The sequence below is a fragment of the Salvelinus sp. IW2-2015 genome, linkage group LG30, assembly GCF_002910315.2.
Source record: "Salvelinus sp. IW2-2015 linkage group LG30, ASM291031v2, whole genome shotgun sequence".
Classification (NCBI taxonomy): domain Eukaryota; kingdom Metazoa; phylum Chordata; class Actinopteri; order Salmoniformes; family Salmonidae; genus Salvelinus; species Salvelinus sp. IW2-2015.
The window spans coordinates 23,832,548-23,858,341 of NC_036869.1; the positions used below are offsets into that span (position 1 = coordinate 23,832,548).

The window sequence follows — 25,794 nt, forward strand, 5'->3', positions numbered from 1 at the left end:
TTGGATCGGAGGGTGAGGGCTGGGGCAATTCTCCCCAAAAACGTTCGGGAACTTGCAGGTGCCTTGGTGGAAGAGTGGGGTAACATCTCACAGCAAGAACTGACAAATCTGGTGCAGTCCATGAGGAGGATATGCACTGCAGTACTTAATGCAGCTGGTGGCCACACCAGATACTGACTGTTACTTTTGATTTTGACCCCCCCCCCTTTGTTCAGGGACACATTATTCAATTTCTGTTAGTCACATGTCTGTGGAACTTGTTCAGTTTATGTCTAAGTTATTGAATCTGGTTATGTTCATACAAATATTTACATGTTAAGTTTGCTGAAAATAAACGCAGTTGACAGTGAGAGGACGTTTCTTTTTTAGCTGAGTTTATATGGTCTGGACCTTCTCTCTTGCAGACCACGCTATACAGTGAAATTCTGCTGTTAACATGACACTTGGGAGATTAACTTGCTTTCACCAAACATTCAGAGAAGAGCCTATTTACAGCATATACAGACTTGCATTAACTACACAATCTCTGCTCATAGCGTGTGAGAAATGTGAGAGAGGAAGAAAGAAAGAAGGAGAGGAACCTAAAAGCAGGACATTCTGTGTGGTGTGTTACTAAAGTTACTAAAGTGCCTATCTTGTGTTGGACTGCACTGCCCTGCACTGCAGTGTGCCGTTCTCTAAACGCCCTCCCTTCATTGACTTAAAGCTTTACTTTCTGGGCGACCAAACCAAATTCCCTTAGAAATGTGTGTTATAGACCTGTCATTCTCATTGAAAGCAGTTCAAGAAAGTGGAGAATTTGTTCTATGTGCGCTATTTCTATGCCTCCTGTTCCTGTTGTTACTGCATCTATTACTTTCTGTTTTGTACACCAGCTTCAAACAGCTGAAAATACAATATTTTTGGTTATGGAAAATATTTTTCACAGCGGTTTAGATGGTACAATGATTCTCTGCGCTATACTTGCTCGTTTTGTCGCTTAAACTGAAATTAGGCGAATTGTAGCAACCAGGAAATAGGGGATCGATTTCTGCATAGTGCATCATAGATCTTTTCCTGGACAAAACAAGAGAGAGCTCAGGGAGCCGTGACAAGTCAGAACTCCAACAACAAGTCGATAGACTCCAGTCGCTGTTCAAAACCATTCATGCAAAAGGTACAGTAATCAATAGACACCTCAACAGCATGCTCTTGAAACTCAGACATTGTTGTATATAGGAGCTGGGTGCAGTGGGATGATGCCGATGTGCACATTGTTTTCTTAGCTTCCCATAACAAAATAATTTTTTATTCATTATCAGTTAAGCTCTATATTAGCAATCGATTGAATCTATACTGAACAAAAATATAAAAGCAACATGTAAAATGTTGGTTGTTTCGTGAGCTGAAATAAAAGATCACAGAAATGTTTCATACGCACAAAAAGCTTCTTACTCTCAAATGTTGTGCACAAATTTCTTTACATCCCTGTTAGTGAGCATTTCTCCAGTGCCAAGATAATCCATCCACCTGACAGGTGGGGCATATCAAGAAGCTGATTAAACAGCATGATCATTACACAGGTGCACCTTGTGCATGGGACAATAAAAGGCCACTCTAAAATGTGCAGTTTTGTCACACACCACAATGCCACAGAGTGTGCAATTGGCATGCTGACTGCAGGAATGTCCAACAGAGCTGTTGCCAGAGAATTGAATGTTAATTTCTCTACCATAAGATCATTTTTGAAAACTTGGCAGTACCTGCAACCAGCCTCACAACCACGTGTAACCATGCCAGGCCAGGACCTCCACATCCATTTTGTTTTACCTGCGGGATCGTCTGAGACCAGCCACCCGGACAGCTGATGAAACTGTGGGTTTGCACAACCAAAGAATTTCTGCACAAACTGTCAGAAACCATCTCAGGGAAGCTCGTCTGCGTGCTTGTCGTCCTCACCAAGGTCTTGACCTGACTGCAGTTTGCCGTCTTAACCGACTTCAGTGGGCAAATGTTCACAGTCGATGGCTACTGGCACGCTGGAGAAGTGTGCACTTCACAGATGAATCCTGGTTTCAACTGTACCGGGCAGATGGGAAACAGCGCGTATGGTGTCGTGTGGGCGAGCAATTTGCTGGGTGGCCCATGGTGGCGGTGGGTTGTGGTATGGGCAGGCATAAGCTAAAGACAACGAACACAATTGCATTTTATCGATGGCAATTTGAATGCACAGAGATACCGTGACAAGATCCTGAGGTCCATTGTCGTGCCATTCATCCACCGCCATCACCTCGTGTTTCAGCATGATAATGCACGGCCCCATGTCGCGAGGATCTGTACACAATTCCTGGAAGCTGAAAAGGTCCCAGTTCTTCCATGGCCTGCATACTCACCAGACATGTCACCCGTCGAGCATGTTTGGGATGCTCTGAATCGAGGTGTACAACAGTGTGTTCCAGTTCCAGCCAATATTCAGCAACTCTGCACAGCCATTGAACGTCTGCTAAATGACAACAACAACAAAAAGTTTAAAAAAAGAAAAAGTAGTGGGACAACATTCCACAGGCCACAATCAACAGCCTGATCAACTCTATGAGAAGGAGATGTGTTGCCCTGCATGAGGCAAATGGTGGTCACACCAGATACTGACTGGTTTTCTGATCCACGACCCTACTTTAAAAAAAAGGTATCGGTGACCAACACATGCATATCTGTATTCACAGTCATGTGAAGTCCATAGATTGGGGCCTAATGAATGTGTTTCAATTGACCGATTTCCTTATATGAACTGTAACTCAGTAAAATCTTTGAAATTGTGGCATGTTGCGTTTATATTTTTGTTCAGTGTATATTGAATAAACTGGCAAGCCGTAATTTCAACATGTAGTCCTACAGCACTGGTATAGGTCTGTCTGGGTGTATAGGGACTTTGTACAGTATGTGCCCTTCCCATAGGCCTTCATTGGTCCCAATGTGCTGTTTTCACATACTGTAAGAGCGCAACTCAATCACAAAAGAAAATGCAGTCCCTGTGCACAACTGCAGCAACATATGTGTGGATGTTTTAATTACGGAATATTTTGATGTACAGTGCATTCAGAAAGTATTCAGACCCCTTGACGTTTTACACATTTTGTTACGCTACAGCCTTATTCTAAAATGGATTAAATAACACATTTCTCATCACTCAATAGCTCATAATCACAAAGTGAAAATATGTTTTTAGAAATGTTTGCAAATGTATAAAAAACAAAAAAAGAAATACATCATTTACATACGTATTCAGACCATTTGCTATGAGATTCGAAATTGAGCTCAGGTGCATCCTGTTTCCATTGATCATCCTTGAGATGTTTCTACAACTTGATTGGAGTTTAGCTGTGTTAAATTCAATTGATTGGACATGATAGGGAAAGGCACACACCTGTCTACACAGTGCATTTGGAAAGTATTCAGACCCCATGACTTTTCCCACATTTTGTTACGTTACAGCCTTATTATAAAATGTATTTAAAAAAATGTCCCTAATCAAGCTACACACAATACCTCATAATGACAAAACGAAAACAGTTTTAGACATTTTTGCAAATGTATTAAAAATAAAACACAGAAATACCTTATTTACACAAGATTCAGACCCTTTGCTATGAGACTCGAAATTGAGCTCAGGTACATCCTGTTCCCATTGATCATCCTTGAGATGTTTCTACAACTTGATTGGAGTCTACCTGTCGTAAATTCAATTGATTGGACATGATTTGGAAAGGCACACACATGTCTATATACGGTCCCACAGTTGACAGTGCATGTCAGGGCAAAAACCAAGCCATGAGGTCGAAGGAATTGTATGTAGAGCTCCGAGACAGGATTGTGTCGAGGCACAGATCTGGGGAAGGGTACCAAAAAATGTCTGCAGCATTGAAGGTCCCCAAGAACACAGTGGCCTCAATCATTCTTAAATTGAACTAGTTTGGAATCACCAGGACTCTTCCTAGAGCTGGCCGCCCAGCCAAACTGAGCAATCGCGGGAGAAGGGCATTAGTCAGGGAGGTGACCAAGAACCCGATGATCACTCTGACAGAGCTCCAGAGTTGTGAGTTGTGACAGAGCTCCTCTGTGGAGATGGAAGAATCTTCCTGAAGTGCAACGATCTCTGCATCACTCCAACAATCAGGCCTTTATAGTAGAGTGGCCACACGGAAGCCACTTTTCAGTAAAAGGCACATGACCGCCTGATTGGAGTTTGCCAAAAGACACCTAAAGACTCTCGAACCATGAGAAACAAGATTCTCTGTTCTGATGAAACCAAGATTGAACTCTTTGGCCTGAATGTCAAGCGTCACGTTTGGAGGAAACTTGGTACCATCCCTAAGGTGAAGCATGGTGAAGGCAGCATCATGCTGTGGGGATGTTTTTCAGCAGCAGGGACTGGGAGACTAGTCAGGATCAAGCGAAAGATGAGCGGAGCAAAGTACAGAGAGATGCTTGATGAAAACCTACTCCAGAGCGCTCAGGACCTTCCAACAGGACAACAACCCTATGCACACAGCCAAGACAATGCAGGAGTGGCTTCGGGACAAGTCTCTGGATGTCCTTGAGTGGCCCATCCAGAGCCTGGACATGAACCCATTCGAACATCTCTAGAGAGAACTGTGCAGTGATGCTCCCCATCCAACCTGACAGAGCTTGAGAGGACCTGCAGAGAAGAATGGGATAAACTCTCCAAATACAGGTGTGCCAAGCTTGTTGCGTCTTACCGAAGAAGACTCGAGGCTGTAATTGCTGCCAGAGGTCCTTCAACAAAGTACTGAGTAAAGGGTCTGAATACTTATGTAAATGTGATATTTCAGTATATATCTTTTTTTTTGCAGAAATTTCTAAAAACCTGTTTTTGCTTCGTCATTATGGGATATTGTGTGTAGATTGATAAGGAAAAAAACGATTTAATCAATTTTAGAATAAGGCTGTAAAGGAACAAAAGGTGGAAAAAGTCAAGTGGTCTGAATACTTTCCGAATGCACTGTATGTTAGCTTTCAGTCAACTCAACAGTAAAGTTGAGGCATTCATTCCGAGTGGTTAAGGAAAGGGTTAAGGTTTGGATAGGGTTTAAATAAAATGTAAAATGAGCGCCTATTACTGGGATTGAAACCATGAACCTCAGAGCCGTAGCTTGCGAGCGTACTATGTGGTAATAGTTGCTCACCCTGCCCCTAGTGGATGGTAGGACATTGCAATGGAAATAATAATGACACCAGGGCGTTGTAATGGGGTGCCTGCAGTTCTGCACCCAGGAGTCATAATCCATACGAGAGCGGCCTGTAAGAGCCATGAGAAAGGCCGCTGAGACAGAGAGCCAAGGAGGGTTGACATCCTCAGACCGGAACCTGAGGCAGTTTCCTCATCTCTCCAGTCACATACTATCACTGCTCTCAGTGGCTAAACGGGACCACAGGCAACAACATGTTTCTGGGTCAGGAGAATTCTAAAGCTCCCCTTCAAAAAGTAACCAAAGGTCAGAATGCATTGAGATGGTGGTGCATGTTTTAGAGATGTGAAAGAGACTGTGTCTTAATTGAAGGTTTCCTGGTTAAATACATGTTAAAATCAAATAAAAGGTTTCTTCTTTGTGATATATCCTCTTTTGATGTGTTGCATATTATGTCATTATGTCGAATGAAAAGTCCCAGCTCAGATCTGTAACAAGAGAAGATAGGCATTTGGTTGACCACCATAGTGCCACCACTATGGACCACTATGGGCCACCATGTCAAGTCATTCATACAAACCTATGTGCTTTATTGGTATCCTGTTGAAGAGTCTTTCATGGAGTTCTCAGCATATTTTTTTACATTAAAAAATGATTCAGCAAGCAAGGAAAATACATCTTTGACTCCTGTATTGTCAGCAACCGGTTCTTCGCACATACGTAGACGGCAAACACATCCATCTATTGAGCTTTGTGACACTTCTACATTCCTCTATAGGGGAAACTGGGGCTGGGTGTCACTTTTTACTCACACTTTTTTACTCGTGTGTGTACAGTATTTCTCAGCACTTGTATATCTTACAAGACTCTTGTCAACATTAATAGCAAGACCAAGTTATTGGTTTGAAATGGGGACCACTTGAATTCTCATATCTTATTCTAACATGCTATGGGGTCAGATGCCACAGTGTTTGCGGGGCTGTAGTGGTGTATACATTCATTATGATGATGTGCAAAATCCTATGGCTGATGTTTTAGATTCCCCTCCCCTGCCCCCGTAAAAAAAACGACATCAATCTAAATTGAAATGACTAAAACCAAATCGAAACTGTAGAAATGATCATGGATGTTTATACAGTCTCTTCACTCTGTACAGCTCGCTAACAATCACCGAAACGAAAGCTAGACAGTCAGGGAGCATCAAATCTTGGCACATTTTGACAGCGAGGAAATATAACACATTTTCAGTGCTCCCCTCCGGACCTTGGTGAAGACCGAATGCTGCCCGCAGGGCAAAATGAGCTTGACACCCCTGATTTAATACAATGATGTTCCAGCAACTTCTCCTTTGACTTTCCTTTAAAATTTCAATTTGTTTTCATTGGGGGACATTTGATTTTCATAATGATGACAAAGCGTTCTTTCTAGCAACCCTCAGAATGTTATGTACTGTTGTCACGTTCTGACCTTTATTTCCTTTATTTTTGTCTTTATTTAGTATGGTCAGGGCGTGAGTTGGGGTGGGTAGTCTATGTGTGTTTTTCTATGTTGGGGTTTTGAGTTCGGCCTGGTATGATTCTCAATCAGTGGCAGCTGTCAATCGTTGTCCCTGATTGAGAATCATACTTAGGTAGCCTGGGTTTCACTTTTGAGTTGTGGGTGTTTGTTGCCGTGTCAGTGTTTGTTCGCCACACGGTACTGTTTCGTTCGTTTGTTCACTTCGTTTGTTGTTTTGTATTTTGTAGTGTTCTGTTTGTTGGATTAGCATTAAAATTCATCATCATGAACACTTACCACGCTGCGCCTTGGTCCTCCTCTCTTTCACCCGAAGACGAGCGTTACAACTGTAAAAAACATATTTGCTCATTGAATCTTATCCTCAACCGTCAGGGAAAGGCGTGGACCGTGTTTGCGGCATGGGGTGAAACGCTCACAGGACCCTTATGTGTTAGGCCTATGTGTGAGTTGAGTCTCAACTTAGCAAGACCCTAAGTTTCCTGAGTAGGGCGTTGAGTGTTAGCAGAGACACTCAAGAAACAGAGAGGCGCTGCCGCTTGCAGGCCCTGCATGGTAGCCTACTCCATCCTCCTCGAACCCTGATAGGGCCCCACTCTGTGGCGCATAACTAATGCCAGAACAAGAGACAGTGTCCCGCTGCTAGGCTGCACTTAACAGTGCATTGATTTCAAATCCCCAGCGCTCTTCCCAGGGGGTGCTGGGACGCACCTCTGCTGGTGGGTCGTAGAACCCCCCCCATTCCTTGCCCCCCTCTATCTCCAGACCACATCCCCTACCCGCCGCTGTGTCCATTTGGGTGAACTAGACTGGATGGGTCTCTCCATACCCCCCCTCCCTCTCTACCTCCCCATGCTGTGGGTCTCAGTGGAGCCAACCAGGGTTCAGGGGCACTAAAGCTCCCACAAGACTGCAGACATGGTTTGGTCGGGAGGGGGGGGTTAGGGCCAAGTGGAGTCAGGAGGCGGCCGAGTGGAACAGGTCTGTGGTCAAAATCGATGCATTGGCAATTTGGAGGAGCGCTTCCGACAGAGTTGGGAATTTCACATTCCCTAACCCCTTCTCTCCTAGTGCCTGGGAGAGCATCACCACTATAAAAAAACTACATCCTGTAAATCTGTAGGAAAAGAGACTAGAGACTCTTGATTTCTGCAGCCTCCTGTCACAAAACTTGACCTGTTCAATACTCATCAGTGTGGTGGCCAGTGTCACGTTAAACACTCAAATCTATTGCATCGTATGGACAGGATTTCAGCTGTTTGTGTGGTTGAGGATATCAGTAAAAGCCTATGTGAAAAGCCTCTTGATTGGGTAACCTTCATTAACCTGCATGCATTTCTAGGGGTCAGTTGAGGCTGACCAAATTGCACAATATTAGGACATTACAGCTGAGCTACCAAAACACAACTGCAGAAAGTCCCCCCTTACTGCTTTTACAAGAGGGTTCCTTGATATTGATATCACTACAAGACGTCAACCTCAAGGGCTAGACACTTCCCATTTTTAAACTGTGAAATCACTACCCCTTTCTCTCCATTTTGGTGCTTTAAGAGTGAAAACTCTGTCTTCTTCATGCATTGTAAATGTAGCAATTTGCATCTGTTAGTGTTAGTATCGTCCAGTGCAGGTGAGGAGGCGTACGCAGCTTTCATGTGTGTATGATATTTCAGATTGATCTCTCCCAGCTGCATTCAGCATGGTGCATGTTTTAAGTAAGGAAGATGGCATTTCACTGTGCGTTAATGGGCTCTCAGCCTGTTAAGAATCAGGGCACAATTAAGAGGTGATAGTTTGATCTCCCACCTCACAGTTCTATTTCAGCTCTGCCGTGTGATTATGCCTTTTTGGGGGAGCCTTATTTATAGTCTCCCACGAACACTGCTGAAGGCAGGGTTTGGCTTGTTGAACCTTTGTTTGATTCTTGTTGTAATGTTCAGAATGACTATGGGTGTATCTTTGGTCTGAAAGATGGTGTTGGGGTTTAAAAGATAGAGAGAGATCCGAGGGCTTCAAATTGAATGGAATAGCTTGTTGATCAGGCCAAACATAACAGGGTTGGGGATGATTGCATTTTAGTGCATTTTGGAATTGTAATTCAAATTCAAGAATAGAAAAATCCTTATTCAAAATCAATTTCAATACATGTTCCATTCAATAAACAAATGCATTTCTAGAATTTAATGTAGTTTATTAAAATGGAAATGACCCCAACCTTGTCACAGGATACTAACATTTTACAATGCATGAATTAAGAAAATATTGCAATGTCTAGGTAGTTTTAATCAATAACTTAATTTGCCCTTCTATTCCTTATATAGTTAATGATTTATGTTGAGTAAATATAACAATCTATACGTTATATTCCAGGCTAGGGCAAAATGTAGTAATACGGGACTGCCACTTGCTGGTTAGAATGAGAAAATGCATTCTGTCCCTGACACTGATCAGGCTCAGAGGCCTTACCTTATTTCATCGTATTTTGTCATGGCCTATATTTTAAAATCATAGTGCTTCATAGTACATTTAGTCTCCTGAAGAGTAATGCATCATTTAATATCAGTTATCAGTCACAATGATTTTGTTCCAAATTGTGTAATTAGTTAACTTACATGACTTATAACTCTGGTTCTAATTGGAAATAATGATGATCTCTGTGGGCTGTTATGGAAACTTGACCTATCCTCTAGTCTAGAGATTAGGGGTGTGTTCGTAAATTCAATCTGGAGGGTCAGAGTGCGCTCTGGGTGTTCGTTCATTCAGAGCCTTGTCAGATTGTCCGTTTGTAAATTCATCAGTTACACTCAGATGAGAGTGCTCTGAAATCAGAGTAGATAGTAGCCAGAGTGAATTTACGAACGCACCCTAAGAGTGATTCTTAATTGCAGGGGCCTAGAACCCCTGGCATAGGGGCCTCAGTGAGCTTTGAAATAGGTTGATAAACCCTGTTTTAGAGTAGCCGACTTTCAAGGCAAGCCTACAGAAAACTCATGAAATCAAAATGTTCTCTACTTTAGGTTGACAATTAGCTAGTGATTGTCACTGACTGTCATGGACGATGAAGAGTGTAGCATGCTCTCTTTTGTGTTTTTGCTTTTCAAAGCACTGTTCTCTGCTCTGTGGTTTACTAAATATAGTCTACACATTTCAGTATTCGACAAATGTCTCGAATGTATGTTGATTTACTACGTCCCCTTTGACGTATCTATTTTGAATAGAATTTGCATCCCTGTTGTCTGCTCAGGACCTGTTCAAGACCATGTTGCTAGTCCCTTGCTTTGTCACAAAACTCGCTTGAGGAGAGGACAGGGATACGCGCCGTCCATCTGGCATTCCTTAGATTGAATTGGCTATGGACACCAATCATTTATCGGCTAGTGGTGCGAAAGGCTGTCAATCGTGTCGAAGGGCGTCTTCATAACGTACGCTGAGTGGCTACAGTTGCGAAACCTTACCAGACCGTCACATTTTCTTTTAGTATATTGAAGTGTCACCGGTCTATCACATTTGCTGAGGCGACAGGTGAAATGGAAGAAAACAGTGAACAGGAAAGACCCCTTTTGAGGACAGTAAGTCATCGATAACGTAATGTGATATATATATATATATATAGAGAGAGATGGAGAAAGATTATTTTGCCACAGTGGTCCGGTCTCTGTACTGGATTGAATAGCTTTTCTATTAAAACACATGGTGAGAAAATACGATTTAAAAATGTTTTGACAACCGCACTTATGCAAAGCAACAGTTATTTTATTTAGTTTTCTAATACTGTGTCAGATTTAGCTTCGGCTTTGGGGGATGCTAGCCAAGTTGCTAGCTAATGTCAACAAGACACTCGTGGCTTTCTGTTTCTGTCGCTATGACGCTTGTGAGGAGGATGAGCGAATCATGAACTCCTCATTGACTGTCCTAAGAAAATGTTGAAGTAAATAGCTAGCTAGCTAGTAAAGTTTACTTTTCTCTGACTGAGTTGCAAGTTAAATATGCTTTGATCAATTTAGTTTTGACTGTTAAAATTATACTGATATGACTTCCCAGGTGGACTAGTTAGCAGGTAATGTGCTGTGAGGCATGCGTGATAATAATGGCTTACTGTACTTCCTGTTTTGTTGGGTGGGTCTTTCATTTTGGTGAGAGAAAGATAAGTGTTGAAGAGGCAAAAGAGCAACATGGCCCAAAACCTATATACCCTACTTATTTCTTCTGTCCACAGTGGCAGTGCTCTCTAAAGTGAGATTAGAGTTGGTAGCCTGGTCCCAGATCGGTTTGTGCTCTTGCCTGCTGCATTGTTCTCCTTGTCAAGCATAAAATGTATGGGATGGCTATGAGTGACAAGGACTTGGCATCATAGCACAAATCAACTGGTACTCAGGCTAAGAATCGAGTGCATCTTTATATGTGGTTTCCCATCCTTTCTTACATTCATCAGTCCTTCCTTAGCTGTCACTTACTAGAAGGTAAGTATACTTGCCATTCCTCCTCATCCAATTGCAGTGTTATCATAATGATGTCTTAGGAAGTGTGTGTGTTGGGGAGGTGAGAGGGTGGAGTAAACTGACCCTTTGCTGCCCTGCGTGCATCTTTCCACTCAAGGCTGCCTCCAGTCAATCAGTGGCTTGACTGTGACACAGGAGACCTCAGACAAATGACTGCTTGAAAAGGACATGTTTAATGAAGCCCAGCTTCACTCTTTGTCAGAGCTGCTCCTCCCTCCATCTTGACTTGAAGGATACGTGATTGTTCTTATGTCAGCAGAGCATTAGATTTGCTCTGTTCACCTTTGGGACTGTTTAAATACAGTGTTACCAGGAATGTCATCATATAGGCCTAGCTGGTCTCCCATATTTAACCCTCAATCATACAATGGGTCGGTCTAATCCTGAATGCTGATTGGTTAAAAGCGCATTCCAGCCGGTGTCTATTCCACAAGTTACCACCGGCTAAATCTATGACGTTTCGTAAGTTATAAACTTGATCTCCACTATACAAAGCATGTAGACATTATCTCACATTTCTTTTAGACCAACATTTAGTTTTTAACAGCAGAGATTTGTATAAACTTGTATAAGCCAGTTGAAATCACGAATCAGCTGACATAATTTGTATGGATATATACAAAGAAATGTCAATTGAAAAAAGGTACAACGAAACGAAGTGAAGCCAGTTTGCAGTCTTTCCAGCTTCAGTTTGAAGTGATTGTGTTGGCTGTGTTGTTGGCTAGCTCCTCTGAACAACAGTGTCCTGACGAGAAAGCACATTTTCTGTGCCAGGCGAAATTGCACCTCATTAGCTTATTGTTATGGATGTATCCAAATAAATGTCACTAGAAAACAGCTTAAAGAAATGCAAATGTGGCTACTGTTGTTATTCTGGCTGCACGTGACTGTAAGTTATCCGTAGTTGGCTAGCAAGCAAGGGATAAGAACGTTGCCAGCCAGTATGGCAATGAAATATTTAGGACAAACAACATTTATCCCTTGCTTGTACAGAACAAAAAGACGGAACGACTGGGTCGAGTCTCTGGAACTAATAGAACGAAAGACCAGCCGGCAACCGATCCAATGGAACAAACAACCAGCCGGCTTGGGTAGCAACCCTAGATTTGTGTCGGGACTATATCTTGTGGAAGGATGAAATAGTATGAATAAATTAAATCAAAATAATGTTTTTAATGAAAATATATCAATCGTTATTTGAATTTGTTGGTAACCCTTTGTATAAAAGTGATAATGCCTTATCACTTAAGTGTAACCCTCCTGACCTCTCCTACTGCGCATGATTCCTCCTGAATCTGTTTATGGCATTTGTGGAGAGCCCCTGAAACTCCTGACAAACAATCATTGTAAACCTCAATGTATTAGATTATGAAATCAACTAACATTTTATTTGTCACATCATTTGTAAACAACCAGTGTAAACTAAAAGTGAAATGCTTACGGGCCTTTCCCAACAATGCAGAGAGAAAAATAGGGAAATTATAGAAAAAATGAAACCAACAGGAATAGATAAACAAATGAGGTGGAAGGGGTGGTGAAAGCTGTGGCCTGATTGAAGCCAATGCCCATCCAAATGGACAGCGCTGTCATGGCCACAGACCTTGCCTGTGCTCGGCAAGTCCAAATGAAACTACTTAGGTTTTAGACATCAATCACCCGACACTGAGTGAAACCAAAATAGCTTTCATTCATACACAGGCTCAGAGTACATTACTTGGTGGGCTTACTTTCCCCAACAAATGATAGCTTGTGTGTGTACACCAATCCCCTCTAAGTCAATTAGTGGACATGCTCCTACAGGATTTTTATGCACTTGGTAGGAAAGCTTTAGAACCACTTTTCAAGAGATGAAATTCAATCAGGCCATAGCTTTCACAACTCCTTCATCCTCAATTTAAGAATATCCCCCATAGTTTGAGATGATATGGGAATAATTTTCTCAAATATAATTTTGGGCATTTAGACCTATAGGTCCTATGACTGACCAGCGAACTCTTCCCATATCCATTTCCCCTCAATTACTGCATGCATGGTGACCGCATCCCCTTGCCTTCCCGATATACAGTGCATTTGGAAAGTATTCAGGTCCCTTGACTTCATCCACATTTTGTTATGTTACAGCCTTATTCTAAAATGATAAAATTATTTGTTCATTAATCTACACACAATATCCCATAATGAAAAAGCAAAAAACAGGTTTTTAGAAATATTTTCAAATGTATACAAAATTAAAAATAGAAATACCTTATTTACATACGTATTCAGACCCTTTGCTATGAGACTCGAAATTGAGCTCAGGTGCATTCTGTTTCCATTGATCATCCTTGAAATGTTTCTATAACTTGATTGGAGTCCACCTGTGGTATATTCAATTGATATGACTTGGAAAGGCACACATCTGTCTATATAAGGTCCCACAGTTGACAGTGCATGTCAGAGCAAAAACCAAGCCATGAGGTCGAAGGAATTGTCTGTGGAGCTCCGAGACAGGATTGTGTCAAGGCACAGATCTGGGGAAGGGTACCAAAACATTTTTGCAGCATTGAAGGTCCCCAAGAACACAGTGGCCTCAATCGTTCTTAAATTGAAGTAGTTTGGAATCACCAGGACTCTTCCTAGAGCTGGCCGCCCAGCCAAACTGAGCAATCGGGGAAGAAGGGCATTGGTCAGGGAGGTGACCAAGAACCGGATGGTCACTCTGACAGAGCTCCAGAGTTCCTCTGTGGAGATGGGAGAACCTTCCAGAAGTACAACCATCTCTGCAGCACTCCACCAATCAGGCCTTTATGGTAGAGTGGCCAGACGGAAGCCACTCCTCAGTAAAAGGCACATGACAGCCCGCTTGGAGTTTGCCAAAAGGCACCTGAAGGACTCAGACCATGAGAAACAAGATTCTCTGGTCTGAGGAAACCAAGATTGAACTCTTTGGCCTGAATGCCAAGCGTCACGTCTGGAGGAAAGCTGGTACCATCCCTACGGTGAAGCATGGTGGTGACAGCATCATGCTGTGGGGATGTTTTTCAACAGCAGGGACTGGGAGACTAGTTAGGATCGATGGAAAGATGAAGAGAGCAAAGTACAGAGAGATCCTTGATGAAAACCTGCTTAGGACCTCAGACTAGGGCGAAGGTTCACCTTCCAACGGGACAACGACCCTAAGAACACAGCCAAGACAAAGCATGAGTGTATACGGGACAATCTCTGAATGTCCTTGAGTTGCCCAGCCAGAGACCGGACTTGAACCGGATCGAACATCTCTGGAAAGACCTGAAAATAGCTGTGCAGCGACGCTCCCCATCCAACCTGACAGAACTTGAGAGGATCTGCAGAGAAGAATGGGAGAAATCCTCAAATACAGGTGTGCCAAGCTTGAAGCGTCATAACCAAGAAGACTCGAGGCTGTAATCGCTGCCAAAGGTGCTTCAACAAAGTACTGAGTGATGGGTCTGAATATTTACAGTACCAGTATAAAGTTTAGACACACCTACTCATTGAAGGTTTTTTCTTCATCTTTTACTATTTTCTACAAAAGACATCAAAACTATGAAAATTACACAAATATATTTTATATTTGAGATTCTTCAAAGTAGCTTTGATGACAGCTTTGCACTCTTGCACACTCTCTCAACCAGCTTCATAAGTTAGTCACCTGGAATGCATTTCAATAACAGGTGTGCCTTGTTAAAAGTTAATTTATACGTGTGGAATTTGTTTCCTTCTTAATGCGTTTGAGCCAATCAGTTGTGTTGTGACAAGGTAGGGGTGGTATACAGAAGATAGCCCTATTTGGTAAAAGACCAAGTCCATATTATGGCAAGAACAGCTCAACCAAGCAAAGTGAAACGACAGTACATCATTACTTTAAGACATGAAGGTCTGTCAATCCGGAAAATCTCAAGAACTTTGAAAGTTTCTATAAGTGCAGTCACAAAAACCATCAAGCACTATGATGAAACTGGCTCTCATGAGGACTGCTGCAGAGGATAAGTTAGAGTTAACTGCACCTCGGATTGCAGCCCAAATAAATGCTTCACAGAGTTCAAGTAACAGACACATCTCAACATCAACAGTTCAGAGGAGACTGCGTGAATCAGGCATTCATTGTCGAATTTCTGCAAAGAAACCACTACTAAAGGACACCAATAAAAAGAAGAGACTTGCTTGGGCCAAGAAACACGAGCAATGAACATTAGACCGATGGAAATCTGTCCTTTGGTCTGATGAGTCCAAATTTGCGATTTTTGGTTCCAACCGCCGTGTCTTTGTGAGATGCAGAGTAGGTGAACGGAGGATCTCCGCATGTGTGGTTCCCACCGTGAACCACGGAGGAGGGTGTGTGATGGTGTGGGGGTGCTTTGCTGGTGACAGTGTCTGTGATTTATTTAGAATTCAAGGCACACTTAACCAGCGTGGCTACCACAGCATTCTGCAGTGATTTGCCATCCCATCTGGTGTGTGCTCAGTGGGACTGTCATTTGTTTTTCAACAGGACATTGACCCAAAACACACCTCCAGGCTGTGTAAGGGCTATTTAACCAGGGAGTGATGGAGTGCTGCATCAGATAACCTGGCCTCCACAATCACCCGACTTCAACCCAATTGAGATGGTTTGGGATGAGTTGGACTGCAGAGTGAAGGAAAAGCAGCCAACAAGTGCTCAGCATGTGTGGGAACTCCTTCAAGACTATTGGAAAAACATTCCTCTTGAAGCTGGTTGAGAGAATGCCAAGAGTGTGCAAATCTGTCATCAAGGCAAAGGGTGGCTACTTTGAAGAATCTAAAATATATGTTGATTTGTTTAACACTTTTTTGGTTACGACATGTTTCCAAATGTGTTATTTCATAGTTTTTATGTCTTCACTATTATTCTACAATGTAGAAGATAGTAAAAATAAAGAAAAACCTTGAATGAGGCGGTGTGTCCAAACTTTTGACTAGTACTGTATGTAAATGTGATATTTCAGTTTTTTATTTTCAGTAAATTAGCAACAATTTCTAGAAACCAGTTTTTGCTTTGCCATGATGGGGTATTGTGTGTAGATGAGGGAAAAAAACGATTTAATCAATTTTAGAATAAGGCTGTAACAAAATGTGGAAGAAGTCAAGGGGTACGAATACTTTCCGAAGGCACCGTAGGTCATTTATTTTCCTTTCACACACGTTTCCCTTGACCACACATAAGGTTCTGAGCTTTTACCACCACCTGCGTTTGACCTTGGCTCTACCTCTGTTGTCATGGAATTGTATCTCAGGTGCCAGGAGAATCGTGCCAAAAGGCTTTGTGTCCTGCTGTCTTCCCCCACTAAGATCTGAAATAGGTTCTTAGTTCAGCAGGTTCAGGCTCTCTGCTCTATTCCATTTAAAGCTCTGTAGAGGCGTTATCAAAGAAGCTGACGTCTTCCTTAATTGCTGGACTCCAGTATCCAACAAAGCCTCCATCTTCACCCTACATTTTGTACCGCATGAACCTACACAAGACACAATGGGGCTTCTGTTTATACAGTACTGTATGTATAATGCTAGGCATAGTCTGGGGTAGGGTTGAAGTAAAGCACAGTCTGTAGTGGGCTAAGACTGTAAGCTTTTAAGTGCAGTTTTTCTTGGAAGGCTCACGGCCAAGAATGTGAAAATAATACCTTTTTTGTACGCTTTTGTTTGTTTATGCTTGGTTACTTACTTTAAAATGAAATGTCATTATTTGCCGACAGAATTCTCCCCCCTCCCTAATTAAATTCCAGTCATGAGAATTTGATTGAGTTTTTACTGCACTGAACTTATTGCTTCGTCTAAGCATGATTTGTAGGAGTGGGGTCGTGAAGTAGGTACAATGGGGTATAAGCCTAAAGGAGAAACAGACCAAAATGATGGCTGGTGATTCTGGTCTCTACTCCCTACCACTGAGGTGTATTGTTCAATCTGATTTCATTGGGCTTCACCTATATCTGCGTGTGTCAGGATAAGCAGGACAGGTTATCAAATGAAAGGAAACCTCGAGAGCCCATGAAGCCCAGTAGTTAGTAAGCTTTTCCGGTTTGTGGAGACTTGATTCTGCAGTCATATGAATTTACAGGAGGTAGCTTAGTCTGAGGAGTCTGTATACTAGCTTCTCCATGTCTGAACATTCATACTGGAGTCTGGACAATAGCCTGTCTGTCTACGAGACTCAATTAGACTGAAACATTTCCTGCTCTGGATCTTTTCCAAGGTCAGGTGCTGAGAGGAGCCTGAGGACGGTGGTTTAGCCGTGAGCTGGAGTGCAGAAAGTCCCCCATCCCCACTCCAACCCCCCAAAGCAGTCAACCCATTGGTTCCAGTCCGACACCTTCAGTATACAAAAGTATGGCCCTATAAATGTGCGATACGGATAACATGGACGGGATCACAGAATCCGACATTGAAACGGAATTGTACAATATTCAAAAATGCATTTAATTTAGGGAATCAACTAAAATGTATTGAAAATGAATTAAGTTAATCATAAGACATGGACAAAATGCATCATTGATTCGTATTTCCTGCAACTTTCTAAAGAGACAATGAGAATTCCCCGTCTGTGTATGTGCGTTTACCACTTTGTGTAGCCGTTAGCGATGATGCTAATGAAAAGTCTTCTGGTAGATGGAAAGGCATTCAATTAAATGTTCACTACAACGTAGCCTATGCTTACCAGGCATAATGATACAATGATTATTTGCATCTATCCAGTGGGTATTTGTTTTGCAAACTCTACCATCACGTGTGCAATACAAAAACACAGCTTCACAACAGCCTCTTGCTGGTGCTCACTGGAATTAAAGGGTTACTACACCCCAAAATCTAAATTTCACAAATTTTTCCCAGACCTCAAAAGTGGACTCCTGATGTAGTTTAAACATTGTTGTGGACTTAGAAAATCGAATTTAGTTGTTTTTCTACATAAAAAAACAGGGGGAAACGGAAACCTGGAATAACTGAAAAAAATGAATTTTAGGGGAAATTACGGAATCAGGCAAAACATTTTTACTGATTTTATAGGGCCCTACAAAAGGCAGTGTTTTTATGATTTGATTGTTGGACCTCATGTTTTGTAAGTTCAAAATGTCATGTCTGTGCAAATGATGTTTTTCGGGCTATGATAAAGTAACATAGTTGTACTAACATAGACCTAGTTCAGGCATTTGTCATATCCTCCAGAACTGGAGGGGTGTATTTCAGTTAGGGCTGGCACAATTAGTATAATCGTGGAACTGCCAATTATGGTTGAAAAAAAATTACTTTAACCGTTTAATTTTTGTTTTTGTGGGGGACATCTGACTAAAGACGGGACAAAAAAAAATCACACAAATATAAGATAGACAGTCTGGGAGAATCAAAAATTCCAATAATGTTGCATTCAGGAGTATTTTTGGTTAAGGCATGGTGCCCCCATTGATTTTGTTATAATGTTTGAGTCACTCAGATAGCATAAACCTTAGCAAAATGTGTAGAATTCAGGGCCTAACATTTACTTTTTGGTCCACCAGCCACTGTGGCAGGTAGATCTAAAAATCTACCAGCCACTCAGATTTTTTACCAGCCAAAATATGTTTTTTACAGCTAAAATTACACCAACAAAATACCGCAAATGGATGAACATGCTTTGTAATGTTTCTAAAACAATACATGTGTTACTAGTTAGAAGTAATGTGGTATATCGTTTAATTTCATTTTTTTGTGACCTGAGTCTTTTAACCAAAATATCCCAGATGAGACAAACAATTTCACCTTCCCTTTTAAGGTTACCTTGGTAACGCGACATTAGTCATGTTTGCGACTGTGCGATTGAGAGTTTGAGTAGTTGCCCAATTGTCTTCTCTTGTCTAACAGTTGAAACTCAAACATTGAAAAACAACCTAGCTTGTGAACAAAACAAGAAGAAGAAACACAAGGACAAAGTCTCACGTCAGTAGACTTCCTTTCAAGTAAATTAGACCAACTTGTCTACCTGTGCAGAGCGCTTCTCAAAATGAATCTTTCACTCAGCTCTTCACCTGCGCACAGCCCCCAGCCAGGCAGTGTTGCAGCGCGAGGCGGGATTGGCTATAGTAGGATTCGTAGTTCTTTGACTTTGTGCGTTTAAATTTACCAGCTTTGAAACAAAACGGAAGAAATAATTTGAGATCAGATACAGCAGCATTTATTTTGCTATACATGTGATCATACTTGACTATTTTCATTCACAAATGCTCGCACTGTGGAGCCCTGACCACCCGCCATCGTGGCTGGTGAAATATACATTTTACCCCGCCAATACAAAATCGACCCGCCTAATTTTAAGCCGTGGTAGAATTGCAGGAAATGTGCTTCAAAGTGGTAAAATGTTCTCAGTCACATGGCAAAATATGTAAAATTGCAGGAAATGTGCTTTAAAACAGCTACATTTTGTTACTGCTGCCAACAGGCGGGTTTAAAGAATGTTGGTCAGCAACCTCACCATTGGCCATGCCCATGGTCACCACTTTAGCCCCATTTTGATCCAGAAAAAACCCAGGAGTAAAATGATGCCCCAGGGGGAGCACAGCACACCTCCAGCCAGGGCGCCCAGCCTTCTCACGGATGATACATTTACATTTACATTTAAGTCATTTAGCAGACGCTCTTATCCAGAGCGACTTACAAATTGGTGGCATTCACCTTATGATATCCAGTGGAACAACCACTTTACAATAGTGCATCTAACTCTTTTAAGGGGGGGGGGGTTAGAAGGATTACTTTATCCTATCCTAGGTATTCCTTAAAGAGGTGGGGTTTCAGGTGTCTCCGAAGGTGGTGATTGACTCCGCTGACCTGGCGTCGTGAGGGAGTTGTTCCACCTTGGGGGTGCCAGAGCAGCGAACAGTTTTGACTGGGCTGAGCGGGAACTGTACTTCCTCAGAGGTAGGGAGGCGAGCAGGCCAGAGGTGGATGAACGCAGTGCCCTTGTTTGGGTGTAGGGCCTGATCAGAGCCTGAAGGTACGGAGGTGCGTTCCCCTCACAGCTCCGTAGGCAAGCACCATGGTCTTGTAGCGGATCGAGCTTCAACTGGAAGCCAGTGGAGAGAGCGGAGGAGCGGGGTGACGTGAGAGAACTTGGGAAGTTGAACACCAGACGGGCTGCGGCGTTCTGGATGAGTTGTAGGGGTTTAATGGCACAGGCAGGGAGCCCAGCCAACAGCGATTGCAGTAATCCAGACGGGAGATGACAAGTGCCTGGATTAGGACCTGCGCCGCTTCCTGGTGAGGCAGGGTCGTACTCTGCGATGTTGTAGAGCATGAACCTACAGGAACGGGTCACCGCCTTGATGTTAGTTGAGAACGACAGGGTGTTGTCCAGGATCACGCCAAGGTTCTTAGCACTCTGGGAGGAGGACACAATGGAGTTGTCAACCGTGATGGCGAGATCATGGAACGGGCAGTCCTTCCCCGGGAGGAAGAGCAGCTCCGTCTTGCCGAGGTTCAGCTTGAGGTGGTGATCCGTCATCCACACTGATATGTCTGCCAGACATGCAGAGATGCGATTCCCACCTGGTATCAGAGGGGGAAAGGAGAAGATTAATTGTGTGTCGTCTGCATAGCAATGATAGGAAGACCATGTGAGGATATGACAGAGCCAAGTGACTTGGTGTATAGCGAGAATAGAGAGGGCTAGAACAGAGCCCTGGGGGACACCAGTGGTGAGAGCACGTGGTGCGGAGACAGATTCTCGCCACGCCACCTGGTAGGAGCGACCTGTCAGGTAGGACGCAATCCAAGCGTGGGCCGCGCCGGAGATGCCCACTCGGAGAGGGTGGAGAGGAGGATCTGATGGTTCACAGTATCAAAGGCAGCCGATAGGTCTAGAAGGATGAGAGCAGAGGAGAGAGAGTTAGCTTTAGCAGTGCGGAGCGCCTCCGTGACACAGAGAAGAGCAGTCTCAGTTGAATGACTAGTCTTGAAACCTGACTGATTTGGATCAAGAAGGTCATTCTGAGAGAGATAGCAGGAGAGCTGGCCAAGGACGGCACGTTCAAGAGTTTTGGAGAGAAAAGAAAGAAGGGATACTGGTCTGTAGTTGTTGACATCGGAGGGATCGAGTGTAGGTTTTTTCAGAAGGGTGCAACTCTCGCTCTCTTGAAGACGGAAGGGACGTAGCCAGCGGTCAAGGATGAGTTGATGAGCGAGGTGAGGTAAGGGAGAAGGTCTCCGGAAATGGTCTGGAGAAGAGAGGAGGGGATAGGGTCAAGCGGGCAGGTTGTTGGGGGCGGCCGGCCGTCACAAGACGCGAGATTTCATCTGGAGAGAGAGGGGAGAAAGAGGTCAAGCACAGGGTAGGGCAGTGTGAGCAGAACCAGCGTTGTCGTTTGACTTAGCAACGAGGATCGGATGTCGTCGACCTTCTTTTCAAAATGGTTGACGAAGTCATCGCAGAGAGGGAGGAGGGGGAGGGAGGGGGAGGAGGATTCAGGAGGGAGGAGAAGGTGGCCCAAAGAGCTTCCTAGGGTTAGAGGCAGATGCTTGGAATTTAGAGTGGTAGAAATTGGCTTTAGCAGCAGAGACAGAAGAGGAGAATGTAGAGAGGAGGGAGTGAAAGGATGCCAGGTCCGCAGGGAGGCGAGTTTTCCTCCATTTCCGCTCGGCTGCCCGGAGCCCTGTTCTGTGAGCTCGCAATGAGTCGTCGAGCCACGGAGCAGGAGGGGATGACCGAGCCGTCCTGGAGGATAGGGGACATAGAGAGTCAAAGGATGCAGAAAGGGAGGAGAGGAGGGTTGAGGAGGCAGAATCAGGAGATAGGTTGGAGAAGGTTTGAGCAGAGGGAAGAGATGATAGGATGGAAGAGGAGAGAGTAGCGGGGGAGAGAGAGCGAAGGTTGGGACGGCGCGATACCATCCGAGTAGGGATGATCTGGGGTAATCTAATTGATCATGGCTACTGGTCAATCCCACCTGTTGGCTTCATGTCTCAGCTCTCCAGCCCTCTACTATACTAATCCAATCTGGTTAATAATCCTCTCAGATTAAAAGACTTGAGTGAGTCTTTGCTTTCGGCCATGTGATCAGTCTCTCTCCGTGCAGTGGTGGATAAATGGTCTCCAGAGCTGGTGGTGAGTCCATGGTGCTTACAAAGAAGAATAGACTGCCTGTTGCAGGCTGAGTCCCAAATGGCACCCTATTCTCTATATACTGCACTACGTTTGACCAGAGCCTATACTTAATTGGGACTCATCTTGGTCAAAATGAGACGCTGTCTTGCTGACAGTACACATAGTACAAGAACATCATTGGAGAGCCTGACCTTCAAATCCGGTTTAGAATAAATAAACTAAAAGGTCGCTGGTTCGAATCCCAGAGCCAACTAGGTGAAATATCTGCCGATGTGTCCTTGATCAAGGCACTTAACCCTAATTGCTCCTGTAAGTCACTCTGGATAAGAATGTCTTCTAGAATCTAAAAATGTACTGTGTGTCAGCTGGCGTGCCAATGCTTTGCCTTCATGTGAGATTCAGAGTTGGCCATTAGGTGTCACCCTGCCCCCCGGCTTCATCAGAACTGTATTGTACGTGAGGCAATGATCAGATGTATGTCTTCTGTCCTGTCTTTAGCCATTCATTACTTTTTGTAGGCTAGCTTTCTGTGATTGCGACTAAAAGTTGAACATTTTCTTTTCTTTAGGCGGTGTAGGCATAGGCATCCCAAATGGCACCCTATTCCCAATGAAGTGCACTACTTTTGACCAGGACCCATAGTGCAGGGCACTACTTCTGTAGGGCTCTGGTCAAAAGTAGTTCCATTTGGGACAGAGACCTTGATTTACCATCTTCTGTCTATTACCATTGTATAAGTATGATGTTACACTGTTATTTCCCTATGTTTGACGACCTCATGTGGTCATGAGTCTCTATGGGATTAGAAGGTGCTGAAAGACGGGTACATGACCTTGAGACTGTGATAAAGATCACTAATGTATCAGAATCAAAGGAGGCAAAGACATTTAATGAGTACATCTCTGTCTGTCCTTTTCAATTCTCTACGCCCTCTCGGTAATGTTTGTGTGTGTGTGTGTGGGCGGGCGGGTGTGTGCCCTGAATGCCATTGTGGGTGATTGAGTGTGTATGTGTGTGGGGGGGTATGTGTGTGTGTGTCCTCTGTGTCTGTGTATGTCCTCTCTGTTTGCGTGCACGTCTGGGTGCGCTCTTGGCTGGGCAAATGAAATATTCATGGTGGCGGGGGATTGGCTGCTGAGAAAGGAGCGGGCTGTCAGAGAGGAGCAGGTCTGTTTTAAGACAGGCAGCACTCTGCTTTCTCCCTCCGTATAAACACAGACGAGCAGGCAACAGCAGCCCAGTATTCCAGTGTCTTAGTCAGAGCTCAGACACACACACACGCTCACAGAAACACGCACGCACGCACACGCACACGCACACACACACACACACACACACACACACACACACACACACACACACACACACACACACACACACACACACACACACACAGGGGAGATAACAGAGAGACAAAGCCAGCTAACGCCACAGCTGCCTCGGCTACCGCTGATGTTTTAGCCCCGATGGAGGGGAACCATGAAGGGGAGCATGTGCTGACGGTAGGTCTGCTCTGTCTGTTTGTTTTGTGTGCATGTTCGTGTGTGTGTACGTGTGCGTGTCTTCTCCATCTCTGACATTGTCTTGCTGTACCATAGAATAGTGGTCGTGGTTACCGAATAGAATATTGGATGTAGCTCAGAGGGGGGTGGGGGGGAGTGATAGGGGGAGAGTCCCTGCCTGCCTCACCAACAAATGCCTCTTAGAAAGGAAATGGTCCTTCCCGCTCTTCACTAGCCCTGAGGAGCCAGAATGGGAGAAAATGAGACAGGAACAGATATGGCTGCTTTAAAGAGCGTGAGAGAGAAGGAGTAGAGGAGGAATATGGGGCAGCAGACTAGAGTATGCTCCTTTGATAAAAATGTATAGATTATGTATATGATGTTTATTGTTTATCTATTGAACATAAGTTGAGGGAAATACAAAATGTTTGGCTATTGAAATAGCCTAGATAAGGCGAGAATGACATGGAAGGGGGAATATGTAGACACCTGTGGTTATTAGGTTGTACATACAAGGAGAGGAAAATGTGTTTTAGAGAGGAATGGAAATGGTTTCCGTGACTGTGTAGCCTATGCTTTAGCCTATTTTCTGGGGGCGGGGGGCATGCAATTTGCTGCTGGCTCTGGTATTGCGTTTGGCCCATGTGTGACGGTGGAGATACAACTCAGAGGACTGGTGTGTGTCTCTAGAGCTATGTGACTCCTCACTTACGTCACCCCCCCCCCCCCTGCCTGGAACAAGGCCCAGTAACAACAGCCTGGAATAGAGGGAACCTGGCTGTCTCTGAAATCACTCCTACACTAAACACCAGTCATCCACACCGATTCATTTCACATTCACACACAGTCACGGTGACAAGCACCAGTGTTCAATGCTCAGTGAATTTAATTTCAAAAGGTAGCCCCCATTTTAACAGATATTGTAGACTATACAGTAACTGACCCTTTACACACAAATACAGTTTATTGGTCTAACATGTTAAGCTAAATCAAAACCATGGATGACGGTAATTGGCCAGCCAAATGACCGCGGTCTCCGTAATATATATTTTTCGCTCCTGACTGCATGTGCCGTCATAGAAATAGAATGAATAGAACTGTCGGCCATTGCGAGTGTACCCAATAGGAGCAAAGCAGGAAGTAAAAGCTGGAAGTGTACCCATCAGTATGTGCTGTGATTTGTTAATTCAACTGAACTGACATTACCAAAAATACATTCCATTGCATGAGCCACATCAGTTTACATCATTTGAACGAACATTCTACATTACCATGGAAAGTATTGCATCACAATACCAGGCAGCCATTGCGAGTGTACCCATGAGTTTACCAGTCAAATTGCCAGTGTCAGAGGTTCCAAACCTATTTGATTAATTCTATTTCTGTGTGTGCTGTTGCATTGTGGGGCGTTGCCTAGGCAACCAAAGTGTCATTTGCTAGTTTCTTGTTTCAGCAAGGAGCAACAAAGTATCATCACGTTTTTAAGAGTCCATGTTACCGCAGAAACAAACTCCCGTCTAGGACTGTTGTGGTGACCGTATTACCGCCAGTCATGAGTCATGACTGCAATAAAATTCAAAGTGATCGCTGTTGAGTCACGATAATCTCCTTTTATGCACTCTGGACATGCGTTGGTAGTACCCAACTTGCTAACTACCATCAGGTCTCTAATGGCCTAGTACTCAGGGCTCTATTGTCCCAATAACCACACTGGCATCAATGCAAACGCAGTTGAAAATCACGTCAAACACTTATCATCAAAACAGTATCATGCCTTTTAAAACTCACCTCACTGTGATGATCAATTTGGAGAAAGAAGTTCAACAGCAGGTTGAAACAGTGTAAAACATGGTTGTTTGTGGACATTGTTTCAAAGCCTAACAACAAAATGAACAGCGCTTTCTAAGGTGATGATGGATTCAAAACACCCATATGCATATTAGAGCTTATTAGGCTAATGAGCCCAAGCACGAAAGAAAAGCCTGAATTAAAATGTTGATTGTGCTGTTATACAACGC

The 25,794-nt window shown here is 43.6% G+C and overlaps 1 pseudogene; it reads left to right on the plus strand.

The window, feature by feature from the left end:
* The first annotated feature begins 10,050 nt into the window (after nt 1–10,050).
* LOC111955131 (sodium bicarbonate cotransporter 3-like) overlaps nt 10,051–25,794 on the plus strand; it is a 66,221-nt pseudogene continuing 50,477 nt past the window's right edge.